At 39.6% G+C, this 15,134-nt stretch overlaps 1 protein-coding gene and 1 long non-coding RNA gene across 2 annotated transcripts in view; one reads left to right on the top strand and one right to left on the bottom strand.

Annotated features, from left to right (window-relative positions):
- The window catches only part of LOC149123538 (uncharacterized), a 178,329-nt gene that overhangs the window by 128,589 nt on the left and 34,606 nt on the right, over positions 1–15,134 (top strand). The gene's annotated exons all lie outside the window — the stretch shown is intronic.
- The window catches only part of LOC108176667 (uncharacterized), a 73,022-nt gene continuing 63,337 nt past the window's right edge, over positions 5,450–15,134 (bottom strand). The window contains exons 4-5 of the long non-coding RNA XR_007919505.3: positions 7,231–7,520; positions 5,450–6,679 (exon numbers count right to left, since the gene is read on the bottom strand). This is a non-coding gene — a long non-coding RNA (uncharacterized LOC108176667). The remainder of the gene's footprint in view (positions 6,680–7,230; positions 7,521–15,134) is intronic.

Genomic DNA, 15,134 nt, shown 5'->3' with positions numbered 1-15,134 from the left:
TTTAGTTTCATGTGACCGCAAAGTGGCAAAGCCAGGATATGACCCCTGGTCTTTCTAATCCAAAGCCTGTGCCCTCATCACGGACTTTAACCTCTCAAAATTTAAATTAAATGGCAGTTTATGGAAAAAAACATTTTGGTTGTCTCCAAAATGAAGACATGTGTGAAGTAAAAGTACTGTAGAATTTTCTTCTGAAGCTTTAAGAGAAAGTATTCAGGCTTGACTGACTATACTCCCCCCACCCCCAAGTTTATATGTTGAAAATGAATCTCTAGTTTGATGGTACCTTTGGGAGGTGATTAGGTCATGGAGTGGCAGCCCCATGGGTGGAATTAATGCCCTGATAAACGGGATGCCCAAGAGCCCCGTTGTGTCTCCCATCACATGCAGACACAGGGGGAAGATGGCTGTCGATGAACAGGAAGCCAGCCCTCACTGGACACAGGAAGTGCTTTGATCATTTTCTTCTTAGCCTCCAGAACCATGAGAATAAATGTTTGTTGTTTAAACCACCCAGTCCATGGTACTTATGTTATAGCAATCCAAACAGACTGACAATTCTCATTATTTTTTACTTGTTGTGCATACATTACTAAGACAATAAGTACAATGTGCAGTTTATATTTTGCTATTGTTTGAATGAGTAAATCTTGCAGGATTCTCAACCTGGAATTAGAAACTGGCTTGGCATGAATGAGAATCCAGGTCATTTTTTAAATGCATCAGTGCTTTTTAGCTATTTTTATGTTAAGATATTTTTGTACTGATACAATGATGTGAGTAGAATTTGCTAGTCCTAAGTGCTGGAAAATCTTGCAGGGCTTCTAAGAAAAATCTTTCATTGTTATTACCATTTTGTGTACTCAAGAGCAGACATATTGAAATATTTAAGTGCCAATTATAAAATAATGACAAATATTTGTTGAAGACTTAATATGGACAAATAATTCTTACAACTCTATGAAGTAGATACCCCAGTGTCACAGATGATAAAACTGAGACAGAAAACTACATAACTTTCTCAAGGTCATACAAAATATCAGATGCAGAATGAAGATCAGGCACATTTCTCTAAATTCTGTGCTCCTTGTCGCTTGGTAGTATGACCTCCCTTTATATACTTGTTTCTATATCTATACATTAAACACACTGTATACTGGTCTTATGTTTTGGCTATATATTGTATTTCTTTTCTGGAATTGCTACCCATGATGACTAAAGTTCATAATCCTGGGTCAAATTTCTTTAATTATTCAATTAAGTCCCTAATATCTTGGTATTTATTTCTTTCAGCAAGAATTACCATGATATTACTCTTTTCCAATTCATCCATTGATTTATTATCAGGTAGTAAATATGCATTAAGTGCTTATTCACATGCTACTATAACACATTCTACCAGGCTTTTGGGGCATTGCAAAGACTCTACTGACACTTTCAAGAATCCACAGTTTTGGGAAAGGAACAGTGTCAAGAAATAAAACACACCTAACTTGATGCAGAATAGAACAATATATTGCAGTGAAATGGATCAGAACAAAGCACCATAGCAGCTGAAAGAAGAGATCCTTTTTTTTTTAAGATTTTATTTATTTATTTGAGAGGTAGAATTATAGACAGTGATAGGGAGAGACAGAAAGGTCTTCCATTCACTGGTTCACTCCCCAAGTGGCTGCAATGGCTGGAGCTGGACTGACCGAAACCAGGAGACAGGAACTTCTTCTGGGTCTCCCATGCGGGTGTAGGGGCCCAAGTGCTTGGGCCATCTTCCACTGCTTTCCCAGGCCGGAGAGCTGGATTGGAAGAGGAGCAGCCGGGACTAGAACCAGCGCCCATATGGGATGCTGGTGCCACAGGCGGAGGATTAACCTACTGTGCCACAGCGCTGGCCGGAGGAGATTCATTTTTATCAGAGGTCAGAAAAGACGTCAAGAGATGCCACTGAGGATGTCCTAAAAGAATATTTGCTAACAGAGGTGTTACATTCAGAAGGGACCTCAGAGACATTTTACCTAATTCTGTCATCTTAAAGGAGACAATATGAAGAAGCAGAAAGGTTATGGATTTCCCAAGGTCACACTCTCCCATCTGTAATTCCTGCTTCAACTCCAGCCTCCATGCTTGTTTAGTGCTTTTACAAATAGCTTTGACAGAGTGTCATGATGTGGTACTAGTTACCTTACTTACACCTTGAGGATATTTTCAAGAGGCAAATAAAATAAAACAGTAGGTTAGTAATTAGTAAAAACCGTTAAGGAAATGTACTGCTGACTAGGCAACTCTGATGTAGCTCTGACAGATTTATTGCCAAGTCAGGCTTGGAAGAGGAGAAGAAAGAGCAGATGGAGTTTTATGCAAGTAATGACAGCAGGTGGGAAACAGGTGATAGCAAGCAGATGGGCCCCATAATATAGAAAGACCACCGGCATCACGTTTTCCAGGGCTTTGTTCCCAAATAGTTCATTGCAAAGATCTTATTGAGCACAAAATGTTTCCAAGGTATAAGGCTAGGTAGAGAGGGAAAGTAAAAAAATAAGGCTGTTGCTGTACTAAAGCTTAAGTCAGAAATGAGTCAAGTACACAAAGTGTAGTATATAATACAACAGAGTACAAATAAATGTTAGAAAAGAAGCACAAAACGTTTATGGGGAAGGTAGCATTTGAGACTGATCTACGAGGCCAAGTGAGCCAGAAAGCAAAAGAAAGTGTTTAGGTAAACAAAAGCTCAGAGGCTGGTAAATGTCAGAAAGGATTTGCTTAACTGTGAAGGGCACGATACCCTTAAAGACTGGCAAACCCCATGTCATAGAGGAGCAATTATAATACTGTGGCAGAGGTCCCCACACGACTTCGTTCCTCTCATAGAGTTTAGGTTGACCGTCAGAGTCACCTAAAGGGCAAGATGGCTGTGGTGACATCAGGTTGGATCCTCACAACCGCTGTTCCTGTGCCCTGGCTGACACATGCCCGCCTCCAGGGTGAGAGGGGGCACTGAGAGAAAGGCATGGGTTTCCTGGTGACACCACTAATACCAGGGAACACAGAAGTGCGAGCATCATGACAGGCAGTGTTGAAGGAAGGAGGTGGGGCTAGTGCTGTGGTGCAGCGGGTTAAAGCCCTGGCCTGAAGCACCCACATCCCATATGGGCACTGGTTCTAGTCCCGGCTGCTCCTCTTTCAATCCAGCTCTTTGCTATGGCCTGGGATAGCAGTAGAAGATGGCCCAGGTCCTTGGGCCTCTGCACCTGTGTGGGAGCCCTGGAGGAAGCGCCTGACTCCTGGCTCCGGCCATTGTGGCCATCTGGGGAGTGAACCAGTGGATGGAAGACCTCTCTCTGTCTCTATCTCTCTGTAACTCAGTATTTCAAATAAATAAAATAAATCTTTTTTTAAAAAAAAAGGAAAGAGGTGTGCTCTACTTGAAACAAAATTTGAAATGTTAGGAAAACATCCATGGGGAAACCCAGCAAGCCAATGGAAATGTGGAGGCGATTTGGGGTTTGGAGAAACAGATTTTGGGGTCATTTTTATAATCATGATATTTAAGATTCTGACATTACTAAGCGAAAAGAGGTAAATTAAGCATTAGCAACCCCTCACTTCTGTGAGAGGTGGGGGTGGGGTGGGCAGACTTGAAGAAAACTAACTTGTAATGAGCTCTCTCTCATGGGCCAGCCTCAGGTTAGCAAGGCATTTTGTGTACACTGCATATTGATTTCAAAGGAGATTAGCAGTGAATATGTAATAAACATGTTTATTTTTCTGGGGGAGATGGTAGAAGATAACGGTTTATACAGCTGTGGGTCCAAATACCCATACTGTGGCTCTACTTAGTCATTCCCAGAGCTGACATTCTCTAGAACACATGGCCAGCTATCTATTCCACTGAGGTGTTCTGAACTTCAGACAGACGAAGGTACCTCATACATAGAAAGCCCTTGGGATATGTTGGCTACCATTATTTAAAGTAAGAGACAATATAGTAGCTTAAAATAATAAATGAACAAATTTTTACTGTTAGTTAAAAATATAGCTAATATGAGCTTTTTAATATTTATATTGGCAATGGGAGGGAAACGTTCAACTAAGTGAGAACTTTCAGGGGAAGTTGTGGCACAGTAGTTTAAGCCACCACTTTGGATGCCCACATCCCACATCAGAGTGCTGGTTCCAGTCCCAGATACTCTACTTCCAATTCAGCTCCTTGTGAATGTACCTGGGGAGCAGTGGATGACAGTTCAAGTGCTTCATCCTGGTTCCTGGATTTGGCCTGGTCCAGCCCTGGCTGTTCAGGGCATTTGGGGAGTGAACCAACAAATGGAAGACTTTCTCTCTCTTTCACCCTCCTCCACCAAAACAAATAAATAAATCTTAAAAAAATAACTTCCAGGATAAAACTGGTTTTTCTTATTTTTGTAATTATTACAGAATTTGAATATGGTGTTATATATTATTATTTTGATTCTTCTCATATTTTCTTAATTGCAAGTCCTTTTAATGTAGACTATGGATGCTTTCTGTAGCAAAAATTCTTATAAATGTGCTAATAATCTATCCAAAATTTGGAAAGAAATCAAAAGAACGACAGTGCCATTTCAAACCTTTGTTAGAGCAGGGTCTGACAAGTCTGTCCAAGACCATCTGACTTTTGAGGATGTACCTTGTCTGACTTACCATAAACTATTGATTAGGGCCCAGACTCTGTAGAGTTACATTTTATTTTATAGAAAATTGGTGCGGTTAATGATTCTTGCCTAGTTGAGATGCAAATGACTTCTCTCCAAAAGGAAGATAGTCCCAAAGATTATGTTTTCCTTTTCACTGAGCACACTAACCAGTTTTGCATATAATTTAGCAATCACATTCCAGCACACTTCATTTTATTTTCATATCAATCCTTGTATCTTTCTTTGAACATCTTTTGCCACCCATTAGTAATTTGTGTTTTCCACATGCTATGTTCACTATGTATTTGTATAAGAGTTACATTTGGAATTTTTTTTTTTAATTATCCTTTAGGGAAGGGCACTTGACATAGCCCAGCAGTTCAGACACTGATTAGGAAATCCGTGTTCTCCATCAGAGCACCTGAGTTAAATTCTAAGGCCAAGCTCTACACTCTAGCTTCCTATCAAATTAGACCTTTAGGCAGCAGTGACAACTCAAGTAGCTGGGTCTCTGTCACTCATGTGGGAGACCTAGATTAAGTTCTCAACTCATAGCTTTGGCCCTGGCCCAGCCTTGGAAGTTGAGGGGATTTGGAGAGTGAAATGATGGATGGGTACATGAGCCCCCTCTCTCTCTCTTTCTCCTTCACATAAAAAAAGGGGAGATCTATGAAGCATATCCACAGCTTGGAGAAGCAACCTCCCTGGTTTTAAAAAAAACTAATAATAATAAAATAAAATAAAAAGTATGCTTTAGCATGCAATGTAACATTTAAGGTTTACCAAAACAATATAGAGTATCATTTTATTGTTTATTAATTATATATACATATAAAGTACATATTTATATATACTATACAGATACTAATATATAAATATTTTTAATTATAGGGATTGAACCTTATAATATTGTGGGAACTGGTTAAAAGGGCTTAGTAAAGATTTCAATTTGGTGTTTCTGTGTCTGGCACTGGCACCTGAAGTCCACAGATTGGGAATAGAAGACAGAGGAAGCAAAGCAAGCTGGGTGAGGAGGAACTGGTACCTTCCCTCATGGAGCTAAGTATGCATCCGGTCCAAGATTTAGGGAAGCTGACTCAGCAGGAGGATCTGGCAGGAGGCCAGCTGCTTACTGCCTCATGCCAGCAAGGTAAGCCAGCAGGTAAATAGCAACACGCATGAGCTCCCACAGTGCCAGTGCCCCACACCCACCTGCCATGCAGGCTATGGCTCCACTTCCACTTTCTAAGTGTTATGCAAAATGTCTTCTGAGGCCAGCACTACCTTGGAAATCTGCACAAAAGGGAATTCTGGAAAACATATAGTTCCATCTTATCCAAATTGATACAGTGTAACTATCACATATAATTTATCATAAGACTTGCTGAGGAATAGGGGTTCACAGACCTCTAAAAGCCCATTTATAGATATCCTAGAAATGTATGAGTCTTGAGTTATAAAAAATCGCTTTTTCTAGTTATTCTTGATAATAGGAGTAGTATCAGTGACTCAATGAAGGAAACACTTCCAAATTCAGACTTATCAGCATTAAGGAGTTTAAAAAATTTGTTTGATTTTTGTTCCCTCCCTAGGTTTCTCTTTTCCCCACAGCAAGAGTTCTAAGAAGCCTGTCAGTCTTCTCTAGGTACTTAGGAGGCACTTGTTATTAGAGATACAATACATATGACACTGACTTTAGCCACAATAATTACATAGAATAAGTGAAGCTTTTTTTAAAAAAATAGAATATTTCAGCTGACTTTAAGCCATTGAGTTAAGTTGAAAATATTGCTATTTATTTTGGATTTTTAGATTTACTGAGCACTGGGTATCAGTGTCCTTTCATTCCCCCACTTGCCTTTTGGGTTCCGTCCTTACAAATGTACCGAGTTGATAGGAAATCTTCGAATTAAATTGTTCCTTGATCTCTTGACCAATCTTCAACTCTGCAGAAAGTAGGTAGCCCCGTCCATCTGCTCACTGGCACAGTGGGAAGCCTTTCTATTAGAGATCTGATAAGAATAGCCAAGTTACTGGGGATTTTTATGCAGTGCTATTTCATTGCTATGGGAACTTGGACAGTTCTCTTTTCTGAAAACTGTATTCATAAGAAAATTACTTTATTAGATTTCACCAAGCAATTGTTTTACCATTTTCAGATGACTCTCAAAACCTTACATTTTATAATGGAATATGATGAACAAGTTTACATGTATATAAGTAAAAACAGATAAGTCTATCCTTTTATTCATATTCAAATTTTTACCTGAGGTACTTCTTGGTATTTAAAAAATATATTATGTATATATTAAATATATATAATATATATAAATATATATTAAATATATTATTATTATATTATCCTGGGAGGAAAATACCAAATGAGGAAAACAATGACACCAAGGCAAAACATTATTTTTTTTAGTTTGCTAAAATGTGTTAATTTGAACACTGTATCTACTGTGAAAATAACTCTTAAAGCCGATATTTAGTTAGGAAGTAAGTAAGAGTTTGTAGATTCTGCCCTATGATCTAAATAGAAAATTTCATTCACATATCTTACCTTTAAAAGTAGATTTTGTTGGTGAACTTTTGGCACAGCAGCAGGAACTCTGTCAGAGTTTCTAGGTTCCAGTCCCAGCTCTGCTTCTGATTCTAGCTTCCTGCTAATGCACACTCTGGGAGGAAGTAGTGATGGCTCAAGCCTTCGGGTCCCTGCTCCTATCTAGGAGACCTGACTGAGTTCTGGGCTCCTAGTATCACCCTGGCCCAGCTCTGGTTGTGGCAGGCATCTGGGGAGTGAACAAGATGGAAGCGCTCTCTGTCTTTGTCTCTCTCTTGATCTGTCTCTGCCTTTTGAATAAGAACAAATAAATACATAAATATTTTAAGTTATATATGTAATTTCTTAATTTTCATTAAGCATGACCTAATTTTAGTTTTTTAGTTATTTTTTAAATTGACATAATAATTGTACATATTCATGACATTTTTGTGTACCCAATAATAGGCAAAGCTCAGTAAACACATACAGCTTGAGAAAGAATGCAAGAAATGAAGAGTAACTTTAAAGTGCTGTATTTGTCTGTTAAGCAGCCTTCTAATTCCTACCAGAAGTAAGCCTTTATGCTCCTGAAGCACTTCCCTAAACTCAGACTTGGCTTTGTTTTTATCCCAGTGTGGCAAACCCTGTTGGAACAGACAGACTCAATGCAGCCAAGTCCCTGTGGCCAATCAGATTCTACAAATCATCTGGAGTCCAGAAGTTCTGGTCTGTCTTGCAGGGACTTTTTTAACTATGGAGAACTGAAATCATATTGTCACCATCACTTACAATTCCAACTACACCTGAGCACTGTTCTTCATTGCTTCACTCTAAAGAACTATAAACCTCTGTCTCTAGCACCAACCAGCCTCTCATCTTTTTCCCCCAGAAACCTTTTATTTAAGGTATATAAATTTCATGCATTTCATAAACACAACTTTAGGAACACAGTGATAGTGATTCTTCCCACAATACCCACCCACCCACCCTACTCCCACACTTCTTCCTCCTCCCTCACTTTTCCCATTCTAAGATCTATTTTCATTTAATACACGGAATATTAACTCTATACTAAGTAAAGAATTCAACAAATGGTATATAAAAAAACTGTTCCTCAACAGTTTTTTTTTATTTTTCTTTTGATTTCTTCTGTGACCCACTGTTCATTCGTGAGTCTCCATGTGTTTGCATATGTTCTAGAGATTCTTGAGTTGCTGATTTACAGCTTCATTCCATTGTGGTCAGAGAAGATGAATGGTATGATTTCAATTTTTTTGAATTTGCTGAGACTTGCTTTATGGCATAGCCTGACGTCTATCTTAGAGAAAGTTCCATGCACTGGTGAGAAGAATATGTATACTGCAAATGTAGGATGATATCGGTTAGGTCCGTTTGGTCTATAGTGTTGGTTAACTGTTGTTTCCTTACTGATTTTCCATCTGGTTGACCTGTCCATTGCTGAAAGTGAGGTATTCAAGTTCCCCATTACTATTGTATGGGAATTTATGTCTCCCTTTAGATCAATTAACATTTCTTTTAAATAGCCAGCTGCCCTGTAATTAGGTGCATATACATTTAAAATAGTCACATCTTCCTGTTGAATTGATCCCTTAGTCATTGCATAGTGCCCTTCTTTGTCTCCTTTAACAGTTTTTGTGTTAAAGTCTAGGATGGTTACACCAGCTCTTTTTTGGTTTCTATTAGAATGGAATATCTTTTTCCATCCTTTCACTTTGAGTCTGCATGTATTTTTGTTGGTGAGATGTGTTTCTTGTAGGCAGCAAACAGATGGGTCTTGTTTGTTTGTTTGTTTTTTGTTTTTTTTTTCCACTCAGCCAGTCTGTATCTTTTAACTGGAGAGTTGAGGCCATTTGCATTCAAGGCAACTATTGATAAATAATGACTTGGTCCTGCCATTTTTCTATAAATATTCCTATTGTTCACTCTGGATTTCTTTTGTACTTTTCCTGGGAGATTTTCTGCCTTCACTTTTCATAGTGATGACCATATTTCCGTGTTTCTGTGTAGCACATCCTTAAGTATCTTTTGTAAGGCTGGACAAGTGGTGACAAATTCTTTTAATTTCCATGTGTTATGGAAAATATTTCATCTTCATTCATAAATGAGAGCTTTGCAGGATACAGAATTCTTGGTTGATAGTTTTTTTCTCTTAAGGTTTGGAATATATCTTGCCATTCTCTCCTAGCCTGTAGGGTTTCTTATGAGAAGTCAGCTGTGAGTCTAATTGAGATTTTCTGAGGTTTGTCCAGCTCTGTTGGTGTAGTTTCACACTTACCTCCTCTCCTCAAAGGAGACCAATACCTGGGCGCTAGCCCCAGTGGGTACAATGCTCCTCTGTGCTGCCACAAGAACCACACAAAGGATCCATGCCGTCCTCAATGTGAGCGCAGATCCTGCAGCAATGACCCTCCCAGGGAATCGGGGAGCCCCACGCATGTGGAGCGCTCACAGTGACTGCCCAAAGATAAAGCCACACCTCCGCCCTCACACACTGCCAGTGTTTTCGCAGTCCCAGCACACATCACTCCCACAATCATGAGCAGGCAGCCCCTGTCAGTTCTCCCAGTCAGACTCAGGAACCTCCTCTCAGCTGGTTGCTGGGTGCATGGACATGAGCCTGTGCAGCTCTTAGTATGTCCAAAATGGTGCCCGCCTGCTGTTGGCTAGTTACAGGACTCCGGTTATGGGCGGTCAGAGAGAGAGAAATGAAGCCCCCCGCTTTTGTTCCTCCTCTAGGTTGGCCGGTATACTGTCTTCCAAAGGGCTCCAAGCCAGACTCATTCCAGGCTCTTTAAGCAGCTTTATCACCAGTGGCTCCGGCTGCTGCAGTCTGGTCTCACCTCACTCTCCAAAGCTGGTGCTTAGTCTTTTTGCTGCTGAGATCCTGAGTTGTGCATGTCCACACCCTCCACGTAGGTCCACAGTGTCCCTCTAATGTGTATGGAGTTTCCTCTGTGGTTTTCTCCCTATCTCTTCCCTGAGATTGCACTCTCCATGTTTTTTTAATTATCTCCCCCTAGACTAGAGCAGTAAGCTCCCTCCCTATTCTACCATCTTTGTCCTTCCTCCCTCCCCACCCTCTCATCTTAAAAACCCATTAAATGCTTCTAATCAATCCCTTCACTTTCTAATTTTAATATAATTTTCCACAATACAAACAGCAGCTTCTGCTTTACTTTGTTCTGAAATATCCTCCTGCATTATGCTAATCCCAAGATTTCTCTACTGGTTCATCTAAAAGAATCCAGACAGAATTAGCACAGCAACACTGGGAAGGAAGCAGCATTTGCCTTGTGCATTATCTACTACACTTTCTTCTTAAGTCATAAAATTCACTTGTACTTGGCTATATAGTTATCTTTTTAATATATATAAATATGAGTATATCAGATATTACTCCCTCCTCACACACAAATGCACACTCAACTTGAGTGGCTTGTTAGTCCTCCCAAGTTAAGGTCAGATCCTAATATGGTTCTTGTCCTAGCCTCATGCCTCTCCTGTTTCCTCATCATCTCTACCATCCAAGCCTACTGTTTTCAGGTCCTGGAAGGAGCTACGCTCACTCCTCTCAAGAGGTGTAACCTTTGAACACATGTCTGTCTCTCTTTCTCTCTCTCTCTCTCTCTCTCTGTCTCTGTCTTTCTTTCTCCTTTTTTTTCTTTTTAATTGTAGTAAAAACACATAGCCTACAATTCATCATTTAAACCATTTTAAAGTGAACAACTCCATGGTATTTTTGTCCATTAACATTGTGTATAGCCATCACCACTATTAAGTTCTAGAATTTTTTCATCTTTTCTCAAAGGAAAGGCATACCTACTATTAAATAGTCAATCCTTATTTCTTCCAGCCACCAAATCTTGGCAACCACTATTTTATTTCTGTGAGTTTGCTTATATGGAAATTTCATGAGTAGAATCCTGAAATTTCAGACACCATTTGTGTCTAGCTGCTTTCACTTAATGTTTTCAGGGTTTAATTGTGTTGTAGTATTTAGAAACAGTTTATCTCCTTGTGGCTAAATAATATTCCGTTTTATAGATACTGAAGATATTGCTATTTTGCTCAAAATTATTTTCTACCCTTTTCTTAACCTACTGGTCTCCTGTTCATCCTTCAGCAGTAGGCTCAATAATCACTTCCTTCTAGAACTTCTCAGAAATCTGCATCTAAACAAAGACATATTCTTAAAAATGTATTTATTTATTTGAAAGTCAAAGTTACACAGAGAGAAGGAGAGGCAGAGAGAAGGAAAGAGAGAGAGAGAAATCTTCCATCCACTGGTTCACTCCCCAGTTAGCCACAACTGCTGGAGCTGGGCCAGTCCGAAGCCAAGAGCAGAGAGCTTCTTCCAGGTCTCTCACACGGGTGCAGGGGCCCAAGGGTTTGGACCATCTTCCACTGCTTTCCCAGGCCATAGCAGAGAACTGGGTCAGAAGTGGAGCAGCTGGGACTCAAACCAGCACCCATATGGGATGCCACCACTGTAGATGGCAGCTATGCCACAGCGCCAGCCCCAACATATGTTTTTATAAACCTAGCTTTTCCTCGGAATGGTTCTTATTTCCCTCTATAATTGAACACTAATTTGGAGGTTATTTGATTGGTGGCTGTTTCCCCAGTTAGAATGTAAGATCCATGAGGCAAGTAATCACGGCTGTATGAATACCATATAATGCCCCCACTGGCTGTATAGAACCTAGCACATAATTAAACTTTTGTCAAGTAAATATTGTTTAAAATGTTACCACTGAGAAGTATATAATTGGCAGCAGCTTAATGTTCATTCCCATTGGATATTTTTAGTTTGACTAAAAATAGCATTATCATAGAGAAATTCCATGGAGGAATTTCCGTAGCAGATAAAGGCAGGGTTGCTTTGGATGAAGGGGACTTCATGCTGCTGAACTGCACCATCCAGTGCCTATTCCACCTGTAAGTCCAGTTCTTTGAGTCACCACGCCATGTACCCTAAGTATGTCCTGCTTCCATTTCATCTAAGGACAAACATGAGTCCTTATTTTTTCACTAGAAAAGCCTTGATATGCTGTAAGTGAGTATTTCTCCTTCATCTTTTCTGCCTACTGCTCATAATATAAACCTGATTGACATGTAATGGGTTTCTGTGAGGCTTACAACTGAGGGATGTCTTTCTCTGTGAATGGGATTATAATATTGTGTGCTGAAATATAACCTTTCTTAACTCCATCGCAGTGTCCTTTCCCAATTTTTGCCTAATATTTGTAATGGGTTTAAAAGTAGCATTTCCTTTTTCATGCCCTTGTTTTACCTCCTGCATAAACCACATCCTTTGTATAAGTATTTGAAGTCTACACAAGACTGTCCTTTGAGTTACTGCATCTTGAAAACTGCCAGTCATTATCTTCTTAAAGGGAGGGCAAATTCTTCTCTAGTATTTACAGACATATGACAATTAAATTGATGCCTTGATACTGTAACAGCATAATTTACCAGATTTACTTGGTGACAGCATTTTTATTTAAATTTTGTATAATTACTCATGAGGAAATTTTTTCCAGAATGAAGCTTTATGCTACAAATGAGCCGCTTGAAATTTTCTCAATGAAGCATCAGATTAGAGGACCGTTATGTCAAATAAATTATATAATTTGCATGCAGAGTAATGACTATCTTAGTTTTTATTTATTATCTACTTTATTATGTCAACCCAATGAAAACTGGATTATTTTTCTATTCCCAGGTATACCCAAAGTTCCCAATTGGTTCTTTCTCCCCTAGATGGGTGGAGGGATGACTAGATTTGGGTAAAATTAATGTCTACTCACTAAAAACTGAACTGAAATCCATGCCATGGCTAAATACAAAGGTATTTTAAGAAACTTTTAAAAAAGTGTCAACCCTATTGTCAATACTCTAATTAGTTGTACTAATATAGTAAATTAAAGAGGGATTATTTACCCAAAGAACCATTGGAAAAGGAAACACCAGAGGCAAACACTGGTAATTTAGACTTAAGTCTTCAAGACTGATTGAGATCTTGATCTAGTCACCTTACTAATCAATTCCCAATTATGAGAGTAGCTATTGCAGTCTGGTGGGTGTGTGCACATCTCTGTGTGATGTTTGAAAGAAAGATATACTTGAGCTTGATCAGTGTTAAAAAACAAACCAGATTAAATGTTTGACCTTGCAAGTATGAGAGTCAGAATCTAAGCAGTGGTGAATTCACCAACAGGGAGAAACAGAGGGACAGGGAGCCAGCCCATAGATACCTTTTTGCTCTTGGGTGGTCACTACCTCACTCTGTCAATTTAGCACCTGTCCCTTTTATCATGGATCTTCCTTAATTTAATTATTTCTTTTCTAATAGAAAAACACAAACACAAATGAAACAAACATTATTATAATGGCAGGGGCTCAAGCTGAAATATTCTTTCTGCCAGTATTAAATAAGGTTAGGCAAATGATATTTTCTTTTTTAAAAAGTTCCATTTCCTCATATCTTTAAACTTAAAACACTACCTATCTTTTGTTTTGAATAGCAAATTTAAACTGATTTTATAGTGTCACCAAGCCTGGGACTGGCATTTAGTAACCCTTAGTAAGTCATCTACCTGAGTTTCATCTTATTCTCAAGCAAAATGTTGAGAGTTACATTCAGGTTGTTTTGGGTTTGGAAAAATGTGGCTATAGAATGGTATTCATACAGTTCACAAATGGAAACACATATTTGGTCATTGGGCAGCCCATCAGGTCTAGACTATAAAGTTAAGGAATCCTTGGTGTCTATGGTACTTCAGCCTAGACAAGTGTAGCACTAACCTCAGAGTTTGGGCATGCCTTAGGAATCACCTGACACTCTGAACATAAGAGAAAAAAAATACTGAAAAACAAACTGAGAAAAAAAGCCACATTCAATTCTGGAATAAGGCCATTGGTAACTGATGCCATCTCTTTTGTATACTGTTTTCTTATTGTGCATTAAATCTTTCTAATTCTGTTCCCTGAATAACCAATTAACAGACCAACATTCTCCGAAGATATCTGTCTTCCAGGTTTTGTCCTGTACCTGTGGTTTCTAAGCCTACTCTGAACACACAACCCCATGTCTGGGAAGGGATCACTCATTTCCATCTCCTATATGAGGATAACTCATGTAAAGACCTATTTCAAGCTGCACATCAGAAAAGAAACTTTCTTTTTTTTTTTTTTTTTCTGACAGGCAGAGTGGACAGTGAGAGAGAGAGAGAGAGAAAGGTCTTCCTTTTCCGTTGGTTCACCCTCCAATGGCTGCTGCGGCCGGCGCACCGCACTCATCCGAAGGCAGAAGCCAGGTGCTTCCCCTGGTCTCCCATGGGGTGCAGGGCCCAAGCACTTGGGCCATCCTCCACTGCACTCCCAGGCCACAGCAGAGAGCTGGCCTGGAAGAGGGGCAACCAGGACAGAATCCGGTGCCCCGACCGGGACTAGAACCTGGTGTGCCGGCGCCGCAAGGCGGAGGATTAGCCTAGTGAGCCACGGCACTGGCCAAGAAACTTTCCTTTACTCAAGGTGTTCTTTCATGAGGGCACATTTGTTTTTCTTGAAGGTGGGGCGTCCGTCAGTGTTGATGTTGGAAGACTGCAAGTAAGGTCTGTGGTTTTTATAATTACGAAGGATTTCAGTATAAACCCATGGGCAGATCCTATCTAAATCTGCCTCACAAAAACTGTCTCCAGCCAAACGACCAATTTAAAGGTCAATGTAAATGCTAACATTATTAAGCAAGAGCAGTCAGAGAAAGACACTGAGCTGTGGTAGAGGATCAGTTGGAGGGTTGAAAAAATGTTTATATACTGTTCCTCCTCTTCCCAGAAAGGGTTTCCTGGGTTTCCTCCTTTTTCACCCTACTGGTTTCGTTATTGTACATTGTTTGG

This window comes from Oryctolagus cuniculus, chromosome 11 (genome assembly GCF_051225735.1).
Source record: "Oryctolagus cuniculus isolate XC-2025 breed Fujian yellow rabbit chromosome 11, ASM5122573v1, whole genome shotgun sequence".
In the NCBI taxonomy this organism is placed as follows: domain Eukaryota; kingdom Metazoa; phylum Chordata; class Mammalia; order Lagomorpha; family Leporidae; genus Oryctolagus; species Oryctolagus cuniculus.
The sequence above is the reverse complement of the archived record's forward strand: the minus strand, read 5'-3'. Positions and strand labels throughout refer to the sequence as shown.